General features: G+C 38.9%; 1 protein-coding gene and 1 long non-coding RNA gene across 2 annotated transcripts in view; one reads left to right on the top strand and one right to left on the bottom strand.

Moving 5' to 3' along the window:
- kcnab1a (potassium voltage-gated channel, shaker-related subfamily, beta member 1 a) overlaps nucleotides 1-27986 on the top strand; it is a 409855-nt gene that overhangs the window by 2482 nt on the left and 379387 nt on the right. The window lies entirely within an intron of this gene.
- On the bottom strand, nucleotides 17303-27112 carry LOC120531689. Its single transcript, XR_005634139.1, has 3 exons — nucleotides 26967-27112; nucleotides 18633-18747; nucleotides 17303-17342 (listed from the first exon to the last, which is right to left on the bottom strand). It is a non-coding gene; the product is annotated as an uncharacterized LOC120531689 (long non-coding RNA).

The raw sequence follows: 27986 nt of genomic DNA, 5'->3' as shown, positions 1-27986 counted from the left end.
TAACCTAACATGCATATCTTTTGGGAGGAAAACCTAGCAGATATGAGGAGAGCATGCAGACTCCACACTGCAGATCCATGCTGGATCTTTTGAGGCAACAATGCTAAACAATGTGCCAGCATCCCTTGTTTTCTACAAAAGGACTTGGACACTTCTTACAGCTTAGGTGATTAGGTGGTAATTGTAAATAGATTGACATCACTTTATTTGTCCCCTGGGGGACTTGTGACTTAATACAGAAGCTAAATAAATAAATATCATCAGATTATGACCAACAACAATCCCCCACTCAAATACTCACCAGAATGACTAAAATGAAAAAACTTCTGACTTGGCAGTCTCAGTGAGGCATTATGCTGGATATTGCCGTTGGCATAAAGGAGCACCAGTAGTGTTTTTTTGACACACTTTTACTGAATAATTTGTTGGCCGATGTGCAGCACTGTTCATATTGGCACTCAGTTTTGTTTTTAGTCTTCTCTTTACTTACAGTGGGTCCAGAGTATGTCTTATAACTGAGCCTGCTGTTTTAATTAGCTTGTTGATTCGGTTGGCCTCTCTTCAAGTGATATTACCAGCCTATTTTCTCTGCAATGCAAGCTATTTCAATGCTTAACTGTGTTATTAAGGTGTAAATGCTTAATGAAGTACATTCACGGTAAATGGAAATGTGTGTTTGGATGGATATTTGATAGAGACGAGAGCAACGCTGATCCTAGCACAGTATCATTGGTTATGCTTCTTTGTTCAGAAACATTTGATGTTGATAAATCATGATAGCCACAATTTATCAAATTGTTTATCCAATCCGCATTCATTTACTGCTGCATTTAATGATTAAAATCAATTTCTTGTAATTTTCTGTTTGATTAATCTTGAATAGATGGGAGGAAAAGGGAATTAAAAGGAAGCTCCTGATTAGTTTAAAATATTTTTTTTTTTCTTTCCTCTGGGTCCTGCTAATTTCCTACAATTAATTGAGTCATCCATGCTGACCCAGACTCGGTGAGTGGGCATGAGCATGAGCTCTACAGCGGACTGGTACCCTGTTTTGGATATCCTGGAAATGAGCATGTTCAAATTCATCCATCCATTTTCCAACCCGCTGAATCCAAACACAGGGTCACGGGGGGTCTGCTGGAGCCAATCTCGGCCAACACAGGGCACAAGGCAGGAACCAATCCTGAGCAGGGTGCCAACCCACCGCAGGACACACACAAACACACCAAGCACACACTAGGGCCAATTTAGAATCGCCAATCCACCTAACCTGCATGTCTTTGGACCGTGGGAGGAAACCAGAGCTCCTGAGAACATGCAGCTCCGCGTAGGGAGGACCTGGGAATCGAACCCAAGTCTCCTAACTGCGAGGCAGCAGCGCTACCACTGCGCCACTGTGCCACCCCATGTTAAAATTAGAATGGGGAAAAAAAGGAGATGAAATAAAGCTAAAAGAAGAAGGTAAAAATCCATAGTTAAAAGAGCAAGCCAGTGTTATTATCTTCAGGTAAACGGACAGAGAAAACTAGTGCAATTGTAAGATGAAAACAGTATTTGTAACTCAAGCCTATACTTGGTAAATTAAGGTCCATCCTTTTCATTCACTAAAACTAAAGATTGTAGCCAAAAGTCAAAGTCGGAAAGCAAAGCAAGAAATCTGTTAAACCAAAATATCAAACACGAAGCATGATGCCAACAAAAATTGCATGGCAGAAAGTGCTTGGCACTGACCTTTATACTGTTACATCGATGACATCACGTGCCACACACTTTCAGTAGATCGCACATTGACATGGTAGCAACAGTTCTACAAAATGCACAATGACTCTGTAGTAACAGTTCTACAAAACAGTGGTGTCCACGAAATGGCCTCTGGAAAAGACTGAACTAAATTTAACATAGGTGAATACGGTTTAATCATGAAATTGAAAGTGAAGCAATGAACTCTTCTATATTTAAAACTCTCATGGTAAAAGAAAATTTTTGAAAAGAGTAAAAATAAAGGAAATTTAAATATGAAATTAGAGGGGCAGTGTTCTGGTTAATGAGAAAATAGAAACAAATTATAAAAGTTTTGAAAAAAAATTTGCATAGTGGTTGTTCTAAGGCTCTTGAGTCACAAGTCTGGGGTGTCTGAAGTGCATTATTAAAATGCAGTATATGTTTTTAGAAAGTTTGCCCTAGGAAGTATGGATTTCAGTGTTCAATGAACCATCCATAATCGGCCTCCCTCAATAGAGGTGAGTCTGTATTGTGCCACCTCAATTAAAATTATCTCCACCCTGGTCTCCAAAAAAATTTTGATAAGATGTTTGGTGCATACCACAGTGTTCTTGGCTTCATTCACCATTTTTTGTTTTCTGGTACAGTTTTAAAATAAAGTCCAAAATAATAGAAGAGTTGGATTAAACGAGGCCCTAACTGAATAGCATGTTTCTCAACCCCGCTCTCTCAAAGCCATTAATTAGTCAATCATTCCTTATTTTGTATATAAAAGTCAGGGTCAGCAGTAGAATGCATCATCACAAGGTGCTTTACAAAGTAAATCTAATTAAAGTTTAAGTTTCAGACTGAAACATATTGCTATAATAAACTAAAACTTGATTGAAATCCTTTAGCCTAATCTGTCCTTAATATAAATGTTATTTTTTAGATATGCCCAACTAACTTCTGTCTCACATAGATTTTGTTTTCTTGATGGCTGGAGTGTATTTTAAAAACAAAAAAATCATAAAATAAAGAGGTAAAATGGAACAACTACATTGCTATAGACATCAAAGCAGAATTTAGAAGATCAGGGTTTATGTTGACGCAATGCTTCATTATTTAAGCAGAGTGCAGAAGCTCGGAAAAAGGCCAACAATGTTAGGTTATATTGTAACAACTGTTGAATATACTTCAGTGCTCGGTCTGTGTAATGCACTTGTGAGACCTCATCTGGATAACTGCATTCAGTTGTGGTCACCATGCTACAAGAAAGACCTAGCAGCACTTGATGCTGTGCAGAGGAGAGCAACCAAGTGCATCCCAGGACTTAAGGAGATGTTGTACTCTGACAGACTTGGAGAATTAAACCTGTTTAGTCTCGAGCAGAGGAGACTGCATGGGGACCTAAGCCAGGTCTTCAAAATTCTCAAAGACATTGATAAAGCAGATCCAGCAACTTCCTTTGAGCTTTAGCATGAATCGTGTATTTGAAGACATCGGTGAAAATTTAAATGGAAGTGTATTTAAAACTGAAGCCAGGAAGTACTTCTTTACTTGAGTTGTGGAAATCTGGAATAAACTACTTGACTGAATATGGAGGCAGTAGTTTTAAGGAGGATGGGATCAGAGGACTGAACATAATAGTAACAAGGAGCAATGGTCAAAACCCAGAAGATGAAAGTCAAATAAACAATGGTCAGATCGTGAGACAAAATTGTAAATCAACAGACATAACCAGTGTCAAAACCAGGAATATTTCATGTAGCCCAACGCAAGTTGAAAAGTGAAAACAACTCCTAGCTACAGAGATCTTTAACAGCAATGACACTACCGAGACATGTAGTTGAAGAAGAAATCTTAATAACCATTAAGAAGAATTTAGATGATACATTAGGACAGACAGCTTAGCTATTGGCTAAACAAACGGGCTTGATAGAGTGAATGGTCTCCTCTCGTTTGTCAAATTTCTTATGTTCTTATATGCATGTGTTATGCACTCTGTTTATGTCCCAAGCCACCTCCTTCCTAGGCTGTCAAGTAGTATTTAGGCCTTGTTCACACGGGCGTTAAGTTTTTGGATAACGAACTTGCTCTGAACGTCCTAGACGTTTATGTTGCATTTTGTGGTGGCGATCGATTGACTTCTACACCGGCGTTCGTTTGTCTCTGTCTAACGCCAGCCTGCAGCCCAAATTGTAGTTTGTGTGTTAACCTGTGGAGGCAGTGTCGGGAACTGGATATGAAAGCCCTTGTCATTTTATTTGAGGTGCCTCCTTTCAATATGGACCATTTTGCTATGTTAGATATTAATCTTCTTGATTTAAAAATACTCGTAATACGGCGACGTAGGGAGAGAAAAAATCGCCGCCGCTACTGGGTTCATCCTCTGACTGCACAACGTCGGGTTAAAGGAAGTTTTTTTGTGCTTTATGAAGAAATGCGAAAATTTCCACGCAAGTTTTTTAATTACTGTCGGATGTCGGTTTCCACTTTTGATTTTCTGCAGCTGGTGCAATGCCACATTGCACGCCGATCAACCAATATGCGACTTGGTGTTCGCCCCGAAGAGAGACTACTTGTCACTTTGAGGTAAGGAAACAGTAGTCGAGTGTGCGCTTACACCGGTGTTATGCACTGAAATGCCCAGCGCCATGGATTGCCCCCCCTACATAATCGTTATCAAATATTATATTAGAACATAAATTAATAGGTTCATGGTTTACAAATTACATGAGACAATAAAATTAAATAAGCGATATGAAAATATATATGTTGTATATGAAAACATAAAAATATCCGGTCCTCCGAAGCGCAAAATAAACGCGCAGAAAACGAACTAGAAGCGGTTTCCTTGCGTTCGTTGGGTTTTGAACGCCAAGAAAAAGCTGCATGCAACGTTTTTTTGATGCCGTATAAACGCGCTGCCGGACAAACGCACGTCACCAAAGCCCGTGTGAACACGCTCATTGACTCCTACGTGTAGAAAACACTTGGCGCTTGATCCGCCACCGGACGCTACTAACGCAAAAAACGCTCGATTTTAACGCCCGTGTGAACAAGGCCTTAGATAGATGTATGGATCATATTCAAGCCAGCCCCCAACAAGACTTGGGGAATGTAATGGTTTGCCTGTTAGGGTCCATTAGTATAACATTGTAGAATTGTTGTGTGTAGAATTCTGAGGAAAAAAATGAATTTAATCCATTTTGGAATAAGACTGTAACATAACAAAATGTGGAAAAAGTGATGCGCTGTGAATACTTTCCGGATGCACTGTATGCCTTTTGGGGGCCATTCAGGCAGTTTTGGGGACTCAAGATATCAAGAGTAGCAGTGAACACAATGGTATAAATATGTGGTGTTCCTCATAAGGACATCAGAAATGCTTTAAGTGATAAGTGGACTAGCTGCCCCGGGACTGGTGTCTGCATTGCAACAAGTGCTGTCAGGGCGTAGACTCTGGCTAACCACCACTGGCAAAGGTAGGTTTGAAAAAATACACGGAAAAGTGAGTTTTGCCCATTATGAGGGATTGTGGGTCTGTACAGTATGTGTGAGTGTGCTCTGTGGTAGGATGGCATTCAGTATGGGTTCATGACTTAAATCTGTCGTGATGATGATATAAGAAGGTTCACTGGGTGTTGTGGTGTGGTTTAGGGGGGTTTGTAGGAGATTTCGATGCAGAGGTTTAAGTGAGTGGGATAAGGGCCAGGGAGTGACATTCTTTCACATTCTATTTTAGTTCTAACTTTGGGGTAAGTTATTTCAGATAAGGAGGACAAATGTCTCAAGGTAAGGTTTCATTAATCATGGTGCTAGAGAGGGGTGACGTGTTGCATGTTGATTAATACATGCAAGTAAGAATTTCACTGTATGTGTGGTAATATTGACATTATGAACCTAAGAATATATAGCAGAACCTTCTCGGCACCTCTTCCATCTAAAATATTGCCTAATTTTAATAAAACAATTGGTTTATTTAATTCACAACAAAAACAATCAGATAAAAGAAAATAAAACAAATTAAAAACTTTCCTTATCTCACTGGAGGGGTCATTGCTCTACTTTCCTACCTTTCAAAACACCAGGAAAGCTTGTCTACTCACCACTCATCTTTCATTCTCTCTGTCTTTCTTTTCTGTTCTTCTGAATTGTCTTCTTAAAGACATTGAACCTTCACCCGGCTTCCCTACATGCATTGGGCTCTTGGCAATGTGAAACCTTTAAAGCTCATTCTGCAATTTCCTCAAAGACCACTTTCTTCTATAGCTACAGGAATATCAGGCTGAAGTATCCAATGGTGTCTGAGTAATTCTCCACAGCAGTGGGACAGGCTTGAACATTTGAACCAAATGCACTCGAGTATGTTAATTCATTTTGTTGTGAAGAAAAAATGGATATTGTCCCTTAAGCCTATTCTACTATATTCTGTACAAATCATTACCGTCTGTCAAGCTAACTGATCGCCAAAGACATTGCCATAAAAAAAAAGGAAAATAAAAAATACATGTTTGTTTTTTTAATAGACAAAGACATTTTGGGTGAGCACTGTGTGCCCATGTTGTGTTTGTGACTGGTGGAACCCATTTTGGTGATCCTGTTAATGGAAATTTTCACACTCTCCCAGTTAACCCTTAGTTCTCATTAAAGTCAGTTTGGAAAAAGTTTATAAAATTAATTTATAGGGAAGAATGACTAACATTTTCATTTTTTGCTTGCATTAATCAACAGGTATAGTATGGTGGTCCTTCGACGTCCGTATTACTGCTTTCTTTCATTTGTTCCTCTTAGCTCTCATTGTGAAAAGGTTTATCGTTTCATCCATTCACAGTGCCTTTCATCTGAACTAAGAAATGTGGGCAATACACATACATACACAATCATACAGACCTAGCAAAGTGAATTATACTTATTGATTTCCTGAAATGTGGACTGTTGGACATAGAATTCCAAGATGATGAATTACAATATAAGGGTTACCTTCTAAAATGAGTTTGAAGCAAACATCATGGAATACAGTAAAGCGACAAACGATGGAGCTGCTGCATCATGGTGATCAATATTTAGAGCTTATTTGATTGTAACCACTAGCAACTGATGTCAGACAACATTGTGAAAGCAATGATGTTGTTGTTATTAGTTACTAAAAGACTAAGGCGATTTATAAAGTATACTCTGGGTGATGTAAGGTAGCCATCAGCCTGTGCTAGGATGAGATTATAAGCTTTCCTGTCGACAAACGACTAGCCCTTATCTAGATGAAGTAAAGCAATATTTCTTTAGTCTGAGTTGTTGCCGATTCTTATGATTTATAACTTCTGGTGGTTATTATATGGATTTTGTAATTTACTTCATTATTATAAGACAAGATAATTGAATACAAAAGCATGCATAAGGCTTCCTTTACTTATAAATTTAACAGAATTTTACATTGGTTATGTTCATTCTGCGAAAAAAAGACATTTGTACCCTTTTAGTCATAAGGTGTTTGATGATGTATGAAAATGAAAATTACATCCAGAGGATGTTCCACCAAATGACAAAGGGCCAGGCGTCTTCAGTTATAATCAAAATATGGCCCTTTTGCTCTAACTTTAAATTAGCATCAATCCTTGCATGACAGCTGCAGTACTTTGATCTTTTTACCTTTTCAAATCAAAGAGCTTTTCTGTTTTTTATGTTTACCAGTCAAGTTTTCTTTTATATGGAAGATGGCCAGGTTGTTTAATCTTTATAGTCCAAAACTGTACAGAAAACAGACTTATTATTCATTAAAGCACACTGACTGTCAGACAGCAGTGGCATAGCAAGCCCAGTGTCAGGATAAATGACTGCAGAGCTCTGCACATGTTCAAATGAAAAACCTTTTCTGACTTCCCTTGAAGATCCTTCCTCAGGCCCTGGAAACACAGTTTGCTTTCTTTTCTTGAGACAGATTCCTTGCAAACCGGTGATGTGTGCTTCACTGGTAAATACTGCAGAGGAATCCCTAGTGAAAGTAAAATGTTTGTGTTCTTTGTATACCATTTCTGTATCATTACTGTACAGCTCTGGTGGACTGGTGTTAAATGTGTTTATTTGAACACACCACAATACAAACAAACCTGAAATCCACTTGTAAATATTTAAAACACACTAAGGATTATCAGAAAGTCAGTTGGAGCTGGACTCTTCCAGGGCTTGAACCCCTGCTCAACCCTACTTACGTCAGTGCTTAGCTAATGGAATTCTTGTTGAAGCCTGGGAAGTGTCATTTAGTTGTCACTATTGAATGTTTGTTGGAGTTCCGCACCATTAAATGTAACTGGTTTACTGGTTACCTCTGCCCCCCTTCACACATTGAGCCTTGGAAGCTCCCAGGTTATCTATTCTAGTAACTTGTGAGGATGTGTTCAGTTATAAATGTCTGAATGGCCCAGTAATTAAGGCCTGCATCGCAGTTTGTTTTTATGTGTGTGAAAAATTAAATGTGTAGATGAGCAGCAACTGCTGAGTTCTGCATTTTTTCTCATGTACAGGGTGAGTCAAAATTATGTTAACACTAATGGTACTGCTCTGTATATACTTTTATAAAACTTTTGTCGACAATTTGTGCCACACATGGTCCATGCGTTGAACATGATGGTGAACAGGTTGAGACATTCCTGTAAATCATCTTGCACATATGAAGTATGTTTTGTGAATAAATTGTTTCCCCCATTCAAATGTTAACATAATTTTGACTCGCCCTGTATTTTTTGTTTTATATAGTTTAACTAACCAGACACATTTGGTTCTAAACAAAGCATTGATTAAGGAAATAAAAGAATGAAGGAGAACAAGAATCCACAGACTTACTGTAAAACCCCCATTTCAAAGTTGTAGAATAGCACTGTTCTGTTTTGCTTGGGGGAAATGGTGAGTATGAAGTGGATAATGAACTGCCATATCTGATGACTTTGGAATTCAACTTCCTGCTTGGGGTGGACGGAGTAAATCCCTTATTTTAGAATCTGTCCAAATTTAGACCTGCTTCAAACAGCTGAATTTAGAAAAACAATAGATATCGGGGCCTACTATGGTTCATCCCTTTAAACTCTGCCCTATTGTTCTGGATATGCTGGCAGTACTGAACAATCAAGCACAGTTTTTAAAAAAGGCAAAAAAAAGCATTCATTTACTTATTGCTAAAATTAAAATTCAGAGTTTTGTTGTTAAAATGCCATTTTGCATACCCTGATACCATAGCACAACATTTTTTCATTCTTTCCTTAAAGACAGCTGTATCACAGTCCAGAAAAGCCTCCCTGCCTTTCTTATGTCCTGATTCAATTGCATGCAATTTGATTACAAACTACTGTCTAATAAATGAGAGGAGTGTTTCAGCTTTTAAATTACATCACATTCCTCTTTCTATGTTTTCCACGTTGGGAATTTCAAAATTTACTTATTTTTTTTTTTTTTTTTGGCAAAGACATTTTTAAATCTTGAAGTTATTGGTGTTGTAATTTGGATATACAGCATACTATCTTTACAAACTATATATACTCTTGACAGGGTAAGATCTACCCTTCAAAATGAAACTTAAGCCATGTGTTTTCAATAATGGATAGTTATGCTATGGTTACTGTAAAGATGAGACAACAATGGAAGAGTTTTGGGGTGCCGTGCAGCCAACCCAGTAAAATTGAAAGAGCTCAAAAAACAAAATAAAAACATGTAAAAATGCAAAAATAAGTCTTCTTCAGATGATTGCCTTAGCTTGACTGCCCAAGATGGTGTCTCTTCTGGATTTCAGCTATTCTGGAAGGAAGAGGGGGGTCCAGGTGGGCGGACCCTGGAAGTAACATCAGAGGTGGAAGGGTGTCAATCTAAAATCTGTTAAATGGTGCGACTCAAACCACTTACACCTGAACACCAGCAAAACCAAGGAGCTGGTGGTGGATTTTAGGAGACCCAGGCTCCTCCTGGACCCCGTGATTATCAAAGGCGACTGCGTGCAGAGGGTGCAGACCTATAAATACATGGGAGTGCAGCTGGATGATAAATTGGACTGGACTGCCAATACTGATGCTCTGTGCAAGGGAGGACAGAGCTGACTATACTTCCTTAGAAGACTGGTATTCTTCAACATCTGCAATAAGATGCTGCAGATGTTCTATCAGATGGTTGTGGTGAGTGCCCTCTTCTAAGCGGTGGTGTGCTGCGGAGGCAGCATAAAGAAGAGGGACGCATCACACCTGGACAAACTGGTGAGGAAGTCAGGCTCTATTGTAGGCACGGGGCTGGAGAGTTTGACATCCATGGCAGAGCGACGGGCGCTGAGCAGGCTCCTGTCAATCAGGAAGAATCCACTGCATCCAATAAACAGTATCATCACCAGATCAAGGAGCAGCTTCAGCGACAGACTGCTGTCACTGTCCTGCTCCACTCACAGACTGAGGAGTTCCTCCCCCTCACTATGCGACTCTTCAATTCGACCCGGGGGGGGGGTAAACGTTAACATTATACAAAGTTATTGTCTGTTTTTACCTGCATTTTTATCACTCTTTAATAGTTTCCCCTTGGGATTATCTATCGATCAATCTATCTATCTATCTATCGATCATTATTATATAGTGCCATCACTTGTTTTGGCAAAGAATTACCATTATCCAAGCCTTTAAGCAGTTTCCCAAGTGCACGCCCATGACAATACTTGTAGATATTTCATAGCAATTTGTTTCTGGGTGTTTCTGACACATTCACTGACACCTTTATTGTGTCTGTTAGCTTATTCCAACACACATGAAAATAAGAATAACATTCAAAGTTCAATTTTTGGTAAAAATGTTGCTCTATTTTGCAACTAATTCTGCGGTATTATGTAGAACAAAACTAATTCCCCAACTGTAAACATTCTGAAAGAGAAATGTAGAACTTGAATACTGACTTTTGGGATCAGAGGTGTACTTAAAACTAAATGCCAACATGTTGGGAACACTGTGAATGATCCTTTTATAGCTGCTAAAAGGGTAACTGTTCTTTTCTTATACTTCATGTTTCAGCAAATTCTGATAGTGTCCCATTCTTTGCTTATCCAAAACCTTAAGTGTTCTTCAGGTCATATGTTTGGCATGGGTTGAGTCCTATATATCTGGCAAGCAGAAATTTGTGTGTAATGGTAGCCAAAAATGATCACCTATTCTTGCTGCATAAAGTGCTCTGCAGGGCTAAGTCGATAGCCAACTCTTGCTTATAAGTGATCTTGTTTCATTTGGTGACATCATTAGATCGTATGGATTGAAATTTCAGCTTTATGGCGATTAATGCTTTAGATTTATGTTCATGCTAAACATACCTCTGACTTTCTACCCGACTTGTTGGTTTATTTTATAGATCACAATAATTCTTAGTTTTATCACAGCTATTTAAAAGTCACTGGAGACAACACAGATGTGATGGCCATAGTTTCTAAGACCCTTCTTAAAACTGTTGACTACTTTATTATTAACGTGAATGGCTGCACATATTTTCTTCATTTCTAGCCCATTTTAAGACTGTAAATCAATCTTAATTTCTGTTGAGGAACACTTTGTAAATTACAGTAGAGCTTATCGTACTGCAATTGAAAAACTTATTTATGCTCTTGTCACCTCTTGCCTTGATTCCTGTATTTTTTGGTGCTTTAAGCAAAATACTAATCTAATAACAGCTATGCAGCTTGAATTTTAATCCACACAAAATTGTGGGAATGTATAAATTTACACTGGTTGCCTGGTAAATTTTGTATATCTAATAAGCTTCTTTTGCTGGCGTTTTAAAGGTCTTTGTTACAATGGTCCCATCTGTTTTTCTGGGATATTTATATTATTACATCCATATTACAATTTGCAGTTTTATAATGGGCAATTGCAGGCCCCCACACCAAACACAAGTCACTCCGTATATAACACTGCAGCTAATGGGATACAGAACTCTGGGCCTCTATGGACAACAGCCGTCTGCAGCAGCTGTTTCTATAAACTGTTTTTATAGAGGTTTTTAGGTACCTTTTTGCAATTTGATTGCTTTTCGGTGTCAAATGCTGTTATAAACAAAATGTTTTTATTATTATGATGGTTATCATCACCATCATCAATAATGCTTAAAGAATATACAGATGACTCCTTTAATCTGCTACCTCTGTGGGCAGATGTTAAATTTGAAATTGCAATTTCCCTGACAAATTTTCCTCCTTTTATGTTTTGATATACATAAGAGTTTGTTTTTGTGTGAGTGAAAAAATTGGTTGAGAAAGTGGATGTTTTTTTCTATGATCCACACCTAACTAAAGTTCATAATGTTAAAGAAAAATGGGCAATGAGATTGGAGGGGCACCTGATATATCCCTTGTCCAACAGAGCAGGAACTGTTGTAACAGGACGGTACAATTTTCTTTAACTTTGTGAGTGCTAACATGAATTTTCTGTTCAATGCAGTTGCCTGCCTGCCTAAACTTTTTTACGTTGTACCCTGGTCTTTCTGCCATTAATTTAGCTCTTGAGCGTGAGCATACAAGTTAGGTGAGTAAGCAAGGAGTGAACTAGGAATCATGGGCCACTGAATAACATTTCATGAAGGGTATGAATTTGGGCTGGAAAATGAACAACTGAATTTGATCTTAGTAGTTGATTTTTTTTTTAAATGGATAGATAGGTAGAAAAGGCATTGCATAATCTTGATCAGGGGTGGTGAACTCTAGGGGCCTCATGCATAACGCCGCGCATAGAATTCGTACTACGTATAACATGACGTAAGCACAAAAGCCGAAATGTGCTTATGCACAGAGAAATCCAAATGCAGGAATCTGTGCGTACTCCAACTTCCACGTTGTTCCACTACGTAAATCCCGGTCAGCGTGAAAATTAACGCACGTGCACGCGCCTGCTGTCCTGCCCCAGTTCCACCCAGAATTACGCCTCTTTGAATATGCAAGTCAATATAAATAGCCCTTAAGCTCAGCCTTCTGTGAAAAGACAATGGGGAAAAGCACAGGGGAAAATATAAGAATTTCAGCGAATACCAAGTGGAGGCAAAGGAAAAACATACTATTTGTTCAAATAAACCGTGGTATAATCAACAAAAGGAAGATAATCGAGTGACATAGTGTGTTGGAGAAACTTGAAAGCTCAAGTTCACAAAGTCACACAGTGCCGGAAATAAAAAAAGAAGTTGTCAGATATTAAAGTTGTCGTGAAAAGGCGAGTCTTAGCCCACCATCTGAGTATCATATGAAAGCTTATTAGGGTACAGAGAAAAAAAAGGCACATGGTGGGGGAAAAAGCACAAAATGTCAATTTCAGTCTCAATTTCCACTTTAATGACATAGTTTATTTTGTCATTAAAGTAGAACATCATAAACTTTATCTTAAAATTGTTTAACCAGTTTCTCAAGTCACATCGTAATTAAAGTAGCACGTTAAATGCTTTGTTTTGTATGTGTTCTTCTATGTGCTCTGTGTGTGAATCACTACGTGGTTCTTAAACCAGCTTTTTCTTCCTCCGACAAGGCACAGAATCTATTACATTCGTGATATTACAGCTCTCTGAATAGCTAAAATACTGAGATGTATACGTGATATCATTTTCATGATGATAGGTGTTAAAGCACGTTATTAAACATGGGTTTCACGGTGGCGCAGTGATTGTGCGCAACCTTCGATGAAATAATTTTATTGCAGCAGTACTTGGGGCGGCTCTAGGCTCGGGGCGGCCCTGGGCAAAGAAAGAATCGGTGGCCCCTTCACCCGCCAATGTCAATATGGTATCTTATGCATAGCAGATGGCCACGTCCGTGCATAGCCGCCTTGTGCTCATGGCACAAGCGTTTAACTTTTGCCGAAATTTTCCTGCTGCATTTTCAGCTGTGTTGTTATTTTCTCTTTCTGTTTTATATTCATATATTTTATATATAATTGTGGTAGATAGAGGGCGCTCTCGCTCCCTTGAACCCCTGTCCACGACTCCAGACACTAGGTAAAAGTCCAAATTCTGACTTTATTAATTCGCCACAGTGCACAAAGCACACTCTCCTCCGCTATACTCATATAAATACTCAATAATCACAAATACTGCAATCCTCCAGCTCCCAGACACGTTGCCACCCTTCCACCCAGCTCAGCTCGCCGTCTGGGAGCTCGCACAGTCCTTTTATATCTCCTGACCAGGAAGTGTTCCTAATCCCCAGTCCATGTGATTCTCAATCACTTCCGGGTCAGGTAAAAGTTCTTTTCTTCAACCCGGAAGTTCGTCATAGGGCACGAAGAAATCTTCGGTCCTCCCTGCACCTCCCTCTTGTGGCCCCCATGGCATCCAGCAGGGCTGTGCATAAAAACTCCATTGTCCATGATGCTCTGCTGGTCTTCTGGGGACCTTGATGCTGCAAGGAGGGCTCCACCTGGTGGCTTGGGGGTATTGGCCGGGATAAACGGCCGGCCATCCTCCACAATATATATAATATTCATATTATATTGGCTTGGTGGCCCTGTGCAGGTACACAGTTTGCACATGCCTAAGGCCGCCCCTGCAGTACTGTCTCTTTCAAACGTACTAACCTCCATTTCCTGTCCTTCCTTTTCTTTCTCCAAGTAACCAATCGCCACACAATCAGCTCTGTATTAGACGTTAAGCCATCTGTAAGCTTAGAACGCAGATTCTTCAAAACTTTTAAGGAACATTCAAATATCTTCGTAGTACATGTTTAATTATTCTATCCTTCATGCCAGTCCCAGTGAAGCATACAGTGCGAGGCAAGAACAATCCGTGAACGGAGTGCCAGATGCTTGCTAGCGTAGCGACACCGTGTCCTTTAATTATTAATAATATAGATTATTTAAATGAAGTTAGTTTTATCTGTGTAATAAAGATATTTTGCTGCATTTCATCTTAAAAATGATATCGTCATCATATGTAAATATGCGCTTTATAAAGTGGCTCAGGTTGCGCAATATTATAACTGTATTGCAAGTTTACAGAGAGGTAATTGTACTTATAAATACAAACAGTTCTACAAGGAGCAATTGATGGACTGATTGAGTGCGATAAGAGCTCTTGGGATGAAACTCTTTCTGAACCACGAGGTCTGTACAGGAAAGGTTTGAAGCGTTTGCCATGTGAGAAGCAGTTCAAATAGGAAGCATAGCTGAGGCAGCGTGTGCTTGATGCTGTATACCAATAATTCTCTTTCCGATCAGCTGCTCCGAGTGATGCAGTGAGAGTAATATGGAAAAAGATGATCCGCTGTGGCAACCCCTAATGGTAGCAGCTGAAAGAAGACGGTGCACTGAGAGTAACAACGTTAAAGTAGTTATGGTATTCGGAATAGTTTGACCATTCCGTGGACTATTATATTGTTCCTGGATAATTACAATCCGATGCATTAAACTAATAAACGATATGCGGTTAATTTCAGTGTATTTATAATGCCGCGTTAGGGACCTGGACCTGAAAAAGAAAGATGAAACCACACAGGAACATTAGCACTGCTTTGATGCTGGGTGCCGCCAGTCTGCAAAACCGAGCGGAGAACTTGCGTACGACAGGGTATGAGGTACCGTGGAAATGTGAGTGGCTTTACGCCAAGTTTAGGTTTTATACATCGCGATTTGAACGTGGAAATGTTCTTCCGCAACATTTCTCTGCGTATGCACCGTTTATACATGAGGCTCCAGGCCTGGAGTGCCGCAGTTGGTACAGGTTTTCATTCTAACCCTTTTCCTAATCAGTGACCAGTTTTCACTGCTAATTAACTTTTCCCCCATCACTTTAATAGCCCTGTTAGAAGAGTTCAGCCCTCTGAATTCATTCCTTTCTTCATTAAATGACAGCCAAGCAGAAATGAGATGTGAAACAAGCTAACAGATGACCAGCTAAACTGCGGCTTCAAACTCCAACCAATTTCACTCCAATCACTTTCTAAATGAGAAGCCAATGCTTGCTGTTAATTAAACCCATTATTTAAATCCATGGCTTGTTGATGCTCTCATTCTGCCACAGCACACATTTCGAAAACTGTTGTTTTTCTGTTCTTTCTAAGAGCACCTTCAAAATGTTTTGGTGACCTGTGAGATCAACCTTACCAAGACCATCACCTTTCTTTAATTTCAGATATTGTGTCATGGGCACAGGGGAGCTGGTGATGTGGTGGCTTGTTTTGTATCTCATTATTGTTTGGCTGCTAATTAAAGAAAAAGAAACAACTATGGGGCCTGAGTCAAGTTAATTAAAAAAGTAATCAGCAGCAAAACTGGTCACTAATTATGAAGATGGTAACAATGAAAACCTGCAGCCACTGCAGCACTCTAGGCCTGGAGTTTGCCACCCCTGATCTAGATAGACTGAAGAAATGTACAACATAATGAACAGATTAATATAAATGGCATAATATAAAGACAGAAGAAATGCACCACAGATAGATAAATAGATTACAAGGATGCTAGGTGATTGATGATAACAATAATAATGCTTTTACATTTAATTAATATAAGAACTTTCCTAGGCTTTACGTGCTTCACAGATATTCAAAAGAACAACAACAACATTTATTTATATAGCACATTTTCATACAAAAAGTAGCTGAAAGTGCTTTACATAATGAAGAATAGAAAAATAAAAGACACAGTAAGAAAATAAAATAAGTCAACATTAATTAACATCGAATAAGAGTAAGGTCCAATGGCCAGGGAGGACAGAAAAAAAAAAACTCCAGACAGCTGGAGAAAAAAATTAAAATCTGTAGGGATTCCAGACCATGAGACTGCCAAGTCCCCTCTGGGCATTCTACCTAACATAAATGAAACAGTCCACTTTGGATTTTCGTTTCTCACGGAAAGACTTGATGATGATGGTCACATAGACTTCTGGCTTTAGATCCATCCATAATTGTTGGAACATCATGATGCTTTGAGTAGGTGGTGGCCCACCACCACAGAGAAACCGGAAAAAGAAACAGAAGAGAGAGTAGGGGTCAGTACGGATTTTAGAGCCACCATGAATAATTATTGTGATGAATTGAACATACAGAGTATCAGTATTAAGTTAAAATGAAGTTATAGAAAGGCCATGTTAAAGTAATGTGTTTTCAGTAGTGTTTTAAAGTGCTCCACTGTATTAGCCTGGCGAATTCCTATTGGCAGGCTATTCCAGATTTTAGGTGCATAGCAGCAGAAGGCCGCCTCACCACTTCTTTTAAGTTTTGCTCTTGGAATTCTAAGCAGACACTCATTTGAGGATCTAAGGTTACGATTTGGAATATAAGGTGTCAGACATTCCGATATAAATGCAATAGAATAGGAACAGAAGCACAGGCAAAGGATAAAACTCAATATCAAAGAGCTAAGCAACAAATAAAAGATTCGTGCATGAAACACAAAGTTCAGGTTATAATTCGAAACAAACAGGGATAATATTAAAAAATGCCAGAAGACAATGATGAAACAATCAATAAGCAGAGAAAAAAGTGCTATGTACTAGTGTGGAAGAAGCCCCTTACCCCAAAGAAGACAGGAATAGTTCAATCAATTAGATTTTTATTCAGTCACAGATGAGTACCTGGATTATACGTTGCTGTCCAGAAGAGCAAAGTTCCATTTTTCGATTGGCTTTTTATAATTTCTTCTTCCTCCCTGTTCACCTTACTTAATAAAAAACATATTGTTCATTTAAGCATTTTATTTTATTACGCTAATGGGCCATCTGTTCTTATTTTATTTTATTTTTTTTTGTATTTGTCAGATAGACACTAAAGAAGGAAATGTCATCTTTCCTGTGTCAAATAGAAGTGTCCCTAACTGGAAGTTATCCTAGGTCAGCTTACGACACCGTGTCTGATGACAGACGCCTGTATGAATAACTTGCTGTTATAGCAAAACGGCTTTGTCAGCTATTAACCCTAAGTAGTTTGCAAGCAGTTATTTTTCTTTCACACTAGATAGATAGATAGATATGAAAGGCGCACTATATTAGACCGACTGATTCATCTCTCTGGGCCATGGCAGTGACGCTGTATTCTTTCTGGAAACTGAGAAAAACTGTATTTTTAAAGAAGAAAAAGGTTGAACTGTGTTGCATTCTAAATATTTACATGAACATCTTATATTTTTAAGATTACGCTTCTTGGTGCAGCTTGTAGCTTCATTCAATTTGTGCAGCACTACAGCTGCATGAAAATCTCTTGTGGTTGCCCAGAGTTACAGAGCAGGCAATGCAAATGAAGGTTCATCTTATCTCCCTTGCGTGGGAAGATTAATTCAGATGGACAAGATGCAGTTGTAGTACACTTTTATATAATGGATGTGCTGTCTTAGTTTTGCTCTTTTTTTTTTTTTTTATTGAAGAGTTACTGTATGTAGTTATGGGTATCCTACTGGCTAAGCCCCTGGTTTTTGGACTGTGTAATTGTGGTCATTCAAAGCTGTTAAACAAGCGGAGTACTCCAACAATATTCCTACAGTTTATATTTTGTTGCTATCATAAAATGTTTGGAGATATCAGCCCTCATGGAAAGCATAGAAGAATATGTCTTCAGTTTTGTAATGAGTGGTGGACAAAATTGATCTAGCCATTTTGCTAATCTCAAAATAGTTAAGAAACCATTTAGCTTTAAGAGCGAGAATGAGAAAGATTGTAGTACTGTAAGATGTTACCGTTAACTATTGAAAAGGGCTGTATGATGTCAGATATTTCTGAATGGAGTGGCATGTACAGTACATGCAGCAGTCAAGTCAGAGTGAAATAAAGAATGTGCAGTGCTTGTTTCGTGGCAGATGAGATAAATGTATGCTTAAAAACACTGCATCTTCAGATCTTTGATGTTTCACCTGCGCTGCACTGTCTTTTAATATTATGTCTTTCTGTGTGTGTGTTGAATATCTTAAAACAAACAAATAAGTAAAAAATAAATGTGGAATTTGATCATTGGTACTTACCATTATAGTGGTCATGGACATGCTCCAGATATTTCAGTATTCTGTACCAAAAAACCTCTCACTATCCTAGCAAATTTGCTTCAACAAATCCCAGTAAAATACAGGGGTGGTTAATCTGTGTAAAAGAAGAAGGTTAAAACACTGTAATATTAATGACATGTCTCATGTCTTTAAGGCTGTATATAAGAATAATGAGAACAGTAATGAGAATGTCAATTTTCAATTAAACTATGAAGGAATAACAATATAAAACCTTTTAAAGGTCCCACAATTTCATTTCATGTGTGCATCCTTTTAAAAAGATGATTTACCATAGAAGGTACCCTTCTGGATGACATAACATTATTGAACCATGCTTACCGCCAGTTTAAGAGTATTGTGTTATGGTATTTTTTTTTTTTTTTCCCTAACAGGCATTATGAGAGAGTAGATTATTGCAGACGACATTATCGATGCTCCCGTCAATACTTATTTCCTGCACCGTTCATATTTCAGTATTCGTGGCCGCAAAGGTTTCAATTAGATTCCCGTCTAGCACTGAAGGAGCTCAAGTCTGAAGTTGCCTCTCTTTATTACACCTCTGGTACAGATGGCCACACAGGCATTTAGATGAATAGCGACAGTTTATGAAACAAATTGTAAAGTTTTTTTTTTTTCCACTCTCTCCACATAAAAAACAAAAGCATCAAAATCACCTTGGCACATGAATGAGCAAAACCTGCAAACTCCTACAAATGAAGTCATCACATATCACATTTAACTAAAGATATGAAGGAACATTAGCGTTAAGTGCCTATTACTTATTCAGTGTGGAAAATTAATGAATGTTTTATGGAGCTTTGCAGGTGTGCTCAGTCACATTAAATATGTATATGCATGCATAATTCTAAAGAAATGCATTGTGTCTTTGCAACACCCTTATCAATACACCAGCCATTTAATCATGTAAATAATGTACTGAATGGCTTAGCATTACTAATTTATTTACATGGAAATACAGTGCATCACTAAAGTGGTGCAACTTTTTTTGTTTTGTGTGTGCGTGTGTGTGTGTGTGTGTGTGTGTGTGTATATCTTCCTAATAAATTTCATAGAGCCATGGAACTACGGTATAAACCACAAGGGCACCATTCCTTTTCTGTAACGCAGGCCTATAAAAAGTATTCACCTGCTTGGAAGTTTTCACATTTTATTTTTATACGACATTGAATCGCAGTGGATTTATTTTGGCTCTTTTGGCAGAGATCAGCAGGAAAAGACTCTTTAATGTCAACATTACAATAAGTTACTACAAAGTTGTCTAAATTCTAAATATTAAACATAAACATAATTGATCACATAAGTATTCAGCCCCTTGTAATATGACACACCACTGGTGCAGCCAATTTGGTTTTAGAAGTCCCATAAATAGTTCACTGCAGGTCACCTGTCTGGGGTTTTAGCTGTATAAATGTATCCTAAGAAAGTACAGGAACATCATTTGAAGTGGACATTTGACAAGGACAGACAATGAAGTAGTAATTGGGCATTAAAATGTTGGTTACAACGCTGGGAAAATAGCATCCCAAAGGAAGGTGACTATGTAGAAAAAGGATCTAATTTGTTTTTGAAATTCCTAATAGAGTTTAAAAAAAAAAAAAAAGTGTGGAAACGTTTTGAACATTCCTCATTGAAGTGGTGAAAGATGAAGTGCAGGAAGAAGAAGAATCTGGAAGGCCCAATTTGTGGCAAGTCAGTATTGCAGCCTAACTTTATACAATGAAGACAAAAGAACACTCCAAGAAACTCTGTGGAAGGATGACAGAAAATCACAACCTAGGGGATGGAGACAAGATAATATCCATGTCACTGAATGTCCTTTAGAGTCCAGTTAAATAAATCATTAAGAAATAGAAAGAGTATGTCACCGCTATAAGCCTGCCTAGAGTGGTCATCCACAATTACGGAGTGGTCATACAAGAAGACGTGATGGAAGCCATCAAGAAACCAATGATTACTCTAAAGCTACACTGCCTGAGGTAGGAGAGACTGTGCATACAACAGCTGTTGTCCAGGTACTTCACCAGTTACAGCTTTGTGGGTGAGTGACAGTCACTGTTTAAAAAAAAAATTATATGACATCTCAGCAAAAGGTACATGGCAAGCTCTGAGGTCAGCTGGAAGAAGGTTCTAAGGTCTGATGAAACCAGAATTGAGCTTTGTGGCCATCAGACTAAAGAACACATTACACAGGACATTATCAAAACCACACCATCTCCACTGTGACGCATAGTGGTGGCAGCGACCTGCTGTGAGGATGCTTCTCTCTAGAAGGCCTGTTGGGGTAGAGAAAGTGACTGTAGCAAAATACAGAGAAATCCTGGAGGAAAACCTGAGACGTCTACCAGAAACTTCCACCTTGGAAGAACATTTGTTTCCAGCAAGACAATATCCCTAAGCATAAAGCCAAAGCTACACAGGAACGACTTCGAAACAGCAATGCTCATGCTCTGGAATGGCCGTGTTGGAACTGAAATCTCAATCTGACTGAGAATTTGAGGCAGGACTTGAAAAAGGCTTTTCATTCCTGATCCCCATGCGAATTGACTGAGCATTGAGACTCAAGGCTGTCATGGCTAAAGGTTAGGGTACTAAATGCTGACTTGAATACTTATGTGATCAATTATTTGTTTTTTATATTTGTAGTTAATGTAAATCACGGCAGAGGTCTGTATTCACTTAGACTGTTTAGTCTCAAAAAAAATGAAATTAAATCCAATGACTATGACAGTAATAAGTGGAAACTCCCAAGGGGATGAATACTTTTTGACAGACATTTTTGAGAGTCTTCAAGCTAAGGGAGGAGATAAAAATGAAAATTTCATAGTTTCAAGTCAATATTCCACCCCAAGTCAAGCTTTCATTTAACCTTGCAATTTCATTTCCATCCATAAATCAATTTTTGAATGCATTCAGTTCACTTCTCAGTCACAGGGGTCAGTGGTTATCCCCCTGGCAATGAGCACAAGGCAAGAGCCAAGCATGGATGGAGCTCAGTCCATCACAGGGCACACTTGTGCGAACATCAACTCTCAATGGCTACTTTAAAGTGGCCCATGGACCTACCCTGCACTTCCTTGGAATGAGGGAAGAAAATCAGATGACCTGGAGGAAAACCCACACAGACACGAGGAGAGCACTCTAAACACGGGCAGTGGTCCGGAACATGACTTCAGCTAAATCTTCTAGTGTTTCTCCACCAATTTTACTTCAGATGCATAATTTGTGTACATTCATCCTCTAAATGGATGAAGTAATTTATTTAGGAAATGTGCTTCCAGCTGTTCCCACAAATAAATTCTGAGAAATGGTATTGTTCAGATGAAATTTTGATAGCATTTGTGAAACATGGCATTAAGGCACGTTTTTATCATGTATATATCACTTCATTTTTTAACTGTTGGGATCTGACATTAAATACAACATTGATATCCTTGCAAAGATCTATGTTTGTTATGAAAGAAAAAGCTGTCTGACTGAATGAATTACAAATGTAATTAGTTTCATTTGCCAGGATTGGCTTATTTGTTCATTAACTGCATATTACATTTTAAAGCTGCCGGATCCACAGACCATTTAAAGGAGTACAAGTAAATAAAGATTCATGGACCTGTAAAGAGATAGCAGACTGTGATCGGAATGAAAATTCCTAATGTCACAGAGACATGTAAAGCTTAGATTGACTAAAGCATTTTTTTTAGGCTCCCGATTTAAGTTTTTATTCTTGTACAGCAGAAAATGCTTGATGATTAAATTAAATAAGATTTCTTGACAAAATTTAATTTGCAACTAAATCGGTGCTTCACTAACTGGTCGCAGTGCTTCATTTGTTCTGCCCCCTTAACTTGACATCAGACCATGCCATCCATTTCTTATTTCTGCTTACTCTTACAGTTACATCGGTAAATTTCAGACTGAGCTGCAACCTGCGCTTTAAGAGCTGATTTATCATTATTTTTGCAATGTCACACTTTTTTGTTTTTTTTTTAAACTCTTGCTTTGTTTATAGGGTGTAATGTGGCATAAATAATACTAAAGGCTAATACTGTATATTATCTTTATTATAAATATATTTCAGACATCCAGGGATCATTAATTCGGTATGAACAGAAGCACTTATTAATGTTGTTCTGTCTGCAAATACCAGCTCAATTTTTAAAAGGATTTCAAGTTATGAAGTCAGTCCTTTTATCCTCTGCCTCGCATCTGTTTACATGCCAGCCTTTGTCTTTACTAATGGTGTCTAAGCTCTTGATATCTACCTTTCAGCAAAGATATTGTCCTGAGCAAAAAGATGGCAAAACAGGGAAGAAGAGGAGCAAAGGAAACATAATGTATGATACGTCTGATCAGAATCAGAAACGTGTAAGCAATCACTTAAAGAAATGAAACACTACACATCTTCCAATAAGACTGATTTGTTCCACAACACCCTGTGAGATAATCAGCCTAGACACAACCAGATGGACACCAGCAGTTCTTAAAACACACACGTTTTATTCAACTCATGTCCCTCAAGTCACTAGTCCCGCGCACACACAGTGCCAACACCCTCCTTACTCAGGCCTTTCAATGTCTGTGGGCTGCCTTTCTTTTCCTCACGGGAGCTTCGTCCTGCTCCCACTTCCAACTCTAGCTCCCCGATTATAGTGAGGCGGCCCCTTTTATTTCCACCCGGATGTGCTCCAGGTGCCTGATGACACTCTTCCGGCAGCACCTCCTGGTGTGGAGGAAGTGCTGCCCTTGCACCTAAAAAAGCGGGTGTCGCTGGAAAGATCTTCCCCCACCTTCCCAGGTGTGGCAGAAGTGCAGAGCTCCTGGGCTTTAGGAGACTTGGGGCGCCCCCTGGCGGAAGCCACGGGCCCCCACGGGTTTGTGCCTCCTTGCTCCATCCCTGTGGTCCCCTGCTTATCCAGGGCGGTTTCCCTCTCTCAGCCCAGGGGACGTACTGACTGCCTCCCCGTCCTTCCAGGCATCCCGGCTGGGTCTGGCCCCCAGCCTCAAAATTCTTAGATTAAATCATAAGAAAGTGTATTTATTCATTAATCTTTGGGAAAAATGCTTATACACTGTCTTTATATACTATTATGCCATCTATTTCTCTGACACAGAGCTCCATCTGAAAGGAAATAAACGGATGCCAACATGGTACATCTTATAAATTGTTAGGAATACAAGTTGTATTCCCTTTTTCAGCCATTTTTACTACAGCAACATTTTTTCTCTTTTTGTTTACCAGGAGCTTGTTTAACATTAAATCTCTTGTTATTTTTTGCCACATTTAAAAGTCAAATGTATTAGTTAGAATACTTGCAATATATAGAGAAATATACCTATTGTTTAAAATTTCTAAGCAAACATAACAGTGCAAATTAAAATATCCAGCAGGTGGCACTCTTAGAAAAAAAATGTGACAAGGATGTTCACTAAGGCTCAAAGCTAACTTTATACTTTAATGCTTTTTCAAGGAGGGAAAGCTCCAGCACATTAAGCACCTAAACTGGCTTAAGCTGGTTTGGTAATAGGTGGATAGATAGCATGTCCATTTTTAAGTAACATCTGATCATTCTTACGTATTGGTCCTTTTTTTCGTGCCTTTACTATCTGTTTATCTATGATGACATTAATAAGAGAAGAACACATGCAGTGAAAATCATTCACAACAGGGATATGTTTCTGCTTACACAGGATGCAATGCTGTGTAATGTCTGCCACACACAATGCTCACAATGTATAACATGATACCATTTATACATTTTATCTCTCCATATATACATTTATCTCTTCAGACTTGTATTTGTCCTATTGCACCCTGATGTAGAGAATGAGCTTATCTTATGAGGCAAGAGGTATAGTATGTGATACCAGGCCAGAATCCACCCCAGAAAGGGTGCCAGACCACCATATGACACCCCATAATCAGTCAGACCGCTTTTTTATTTAGACCTACTACAATAAACAATGAGGCACACTCTTGTACACAGTCACTGTCACTCGGACTCGGCGACCTTAGTGTGGAACACATCTTTGGAGAATAGGAAGAGGATGGGGTGCATGTAGAAATCTTGCAGCTCTCTCATCACATTATACTTGTTTACAAGTAAAAGGCATAATTCTCTCTGTGGTGTGCCACATGATCTTAATGTAGTACTGCCTGGCATGGGGGCACCAACTAAATTTCACAATAAACCATAGCTTATGGTGTTTGCCTGTACAAATGGGTAATCTGTGCAAAATTTGTTGGAGGTGGTTCAACAGGGTGGATTTGCATTCTAGAGAGACACAAGCAAGGGTAAGCAGCACTGCCCGAGGTGAGGGCACTGACTACATTTTGGAACAAAATATCACCTGTGGTCTCCATCTGTGCAACATTTGGTGAAGCAGTTCAATGGTATGAATTAGTATACTGGACAAACACAAATTCAGCTTTACATATTAGATAATAATGTAATATTTCCAAATCCACTTAATCTGTTTCAACATTGGTTTAAGGCTGTTTTATGTCCTGACTGCATCTGTGTAAAGCCAAAATGCTCCCCAGAAGGTGTGGTACCCCACTACGGTTACCCACTAAAGTACAATTTATGATTGCCATTTAACTTAGCATGTACACCCACATAAAAATTTTCAGACACGAGGAAAGGTACAAATTTTACAAAGATAACAACCAGGAGCTAAATTTGAAACTTGGGTACTGGATCAGAGAGATAGCAACACGAATGCCACACAAATCCACCTTAATAAAAGGACGAGTGTTTGTGTGTCTGTCTGTGTGTTCATCTGCTTGCTATGTTTCTGTCATTCCATAAAGTGCTATATAAATAAAATGTTGTTGTAGTTATTATTATTACTACTACTATAGAGGGCACATCAAGAACATTAACGCTGCTTTTACGAATTCCATACCAAATGGCATGCAAGTATGGTGCACTGCAACCATTAACACTGAGGCCTACATTAACTACTTAGTTTTTAACCATCTTAGAGAGGTATGAAAGGCTATTATAATATAGGATGAAGCAGTGGTAGCACTTCCGCCTTGCATAAAGAAGGCCAGAGTTTGTAACCCAGGTCCTTCCTGCATTAAGTTTGCAAGTTCTCCCTGTGTCCATGTAGATTTCCTCTGGGTTTTCTAGTTTCCACCTACACTCCAAAGACATTGATGTTATCTGGATTGGCCAAATTAATTGTCCTTTGTGGATGTGTCTGTGTGTTCACCCAGTGATGGACTGGTGCCCTGGTGAATGTCTCTGCCTTTCTTGCTGGGATAGGCTCCGACTTCCCAGGTTATTGCTCAGGATGAAGCAGTTTTGGAAGATGGAAGGATGGATGGATAATATAATTTAACTTCCATCCATTTTCTGAATCTACTTCATCGATGTATGTAGTACTATTTGGCCTTTACTTAACAGGCAGAGCATGTCTGCTGCTGCCTAGGTTGGTCCCTAATCCCAATGTCCTAGAAATGAAAGAACTGGTTTTAAAAGATGGATAACCAGGATTTTTTTGCCTCCCAATCAACCTATCTTTCCTTTCTTCCTTCCTTTGATAGTAATGAGATTCTTTGCACCCCAGTGATCTCAGTGAGTTCACTACTGATGTATTCACATGGTGCTTTGGTTGTATGTGGTTGGCAGGCCAGTGCCTAGTTTTATTACCACCACTTCTAGCATTGGAACAAGGGGTGCATAGTCAACTAATGCTTTCATAAGAGGGAATGTACCACAGAAACAAAATGCCTTTAGTGTCTGGCCAGTTTTGATCTGACGAATGCTTTACACAGTTGGAGGGGTAAAGACACACAACCCACAGGCAAAATCTTGAGAGAACATGGCGAAAATTGGTGTGAATTAAAAATAGTGCTCATGACAGATGTAAGGCCCCACTATACAGTCCTGTCTACAACAACTGGCAGTGTGGCAGTTAAGGCTTTGAGTCTATGAGTTCAAATCCCACTACTGACACTGTGTGACCATGTGCAAGTCACCTGCCTGTCCCCCAATTGAAAAAACAGAAGGAATGTAACCAATTGTATCTCTCAAATGTTGTAAGTCACTTTGGATAAAGGCAAATAATAACTGCAGTAACTCCAGTATAAACCACAAACCATAGTAATGAGACAAAAAAATGAAGAAAAGGAAATGGTCAATAGGCCCATGTGAACGTCTGCACATCAAAACATTTGCAACCGTAGTTAAGCCTGTTAAGGGTCACAGCAAGCTTGATCCTGTCCCAGCAACACCAGTCACAAGGGTGCAAACAACTCTGGAAGGAGCCCCACTTGCAGGAACTTACCTCTGTAATCTGTGATGGCCTTCATCCAGCGATACACCACATACAGCAGAGATGCAACTAGTGCAGAATGTGCTAAGCCACACTTGAGTTGTTTAACTGCATGAACAAAATCTACTGGTTGACATTGCCAGGAGTCTCCTTTTGTAATTGTGACAGTAATAACTTGCTGTAGGAAAACAACATAAAAAGCCAAGTAAAAAAAAAAAAAATGTAATTAAAAAAGCAATATCCTCCATTGCCATGTTTGCTTTTGCTAGCTGCTCTCTTCTGATAAGGTTCAATTTACTTTTTATTACCTTGCTGTGCTACATTATCTATTTTGAGCATTACTTCAAACAGGAACGGTATGTGCAAATCTCGAGAAACAGCATTGGGAGGTACTATGGTGAGAAAAGTTCATTTGATAAGCACTTTTTTTTGCCTTTTATATTGCTTATGTTAAGTACTCTTTGTTTCCACAAATGCATTAATCATTTTTAATTCTCATCCTTTTGAAAATAGATATGGAAACAGTTATCGGACACTTATGAATGTGTTTATTTCATCGTATTTATCAAAATTATAAAAATTCAAAAAATCAAATAACACATCTGCAGACACAAACGGGGGACCAAACACAGGGGTGGGGTTGGGGTTGGGGGTTGACACAAACTCCACTTGGACACACTACTTGAATACAGAATGCTGTGCCCATGAGGTGCACCACCATGCCAGCCCCACTTGGTGAAAATAGAAAATGAAAATAAAATGCAAAGCTAATGCAATTGGTACCTTTTTATTTGATCTCTTCAACATATAATTGAGTTAAGCAAGCTCTGATATCTACTAGGTTATTGGATATTTTTGCTATATATGTTTCCTGACAACATTGTTTAAACTTAGTCTTGTGGAACCCTAGCAGCTATGGTGTCCTCCGTGCAGGATCACTTATGGGATTTCTGTACTCTGAAGCAGAAGATTGAACACCATGTTTCCTGTTGTAAAACAGTGGATCAAACACTGGTGAGCGTTGCTCAGCAC

This window comes from Polypterus senegalus, chromosome 1 (assembly GCF_016835505.1).
Source record: "Polypterus senegalus isolate Bchr_013 chromosome 1, ASM1683550v1, whole genome shotgun sequence".
NCBI classification, from domain to species: Eukaryota; Metazoa; Chordata; class Cladistia; order Polypteriformes; family Polypteridae; genus Polypterus; species Polypterus senegalus.
The sequence above is the reverse complement of the archived record's forward strand: the minus strand, read 5'-3'. Positions and strand labels throughout refer to the sequence as shown.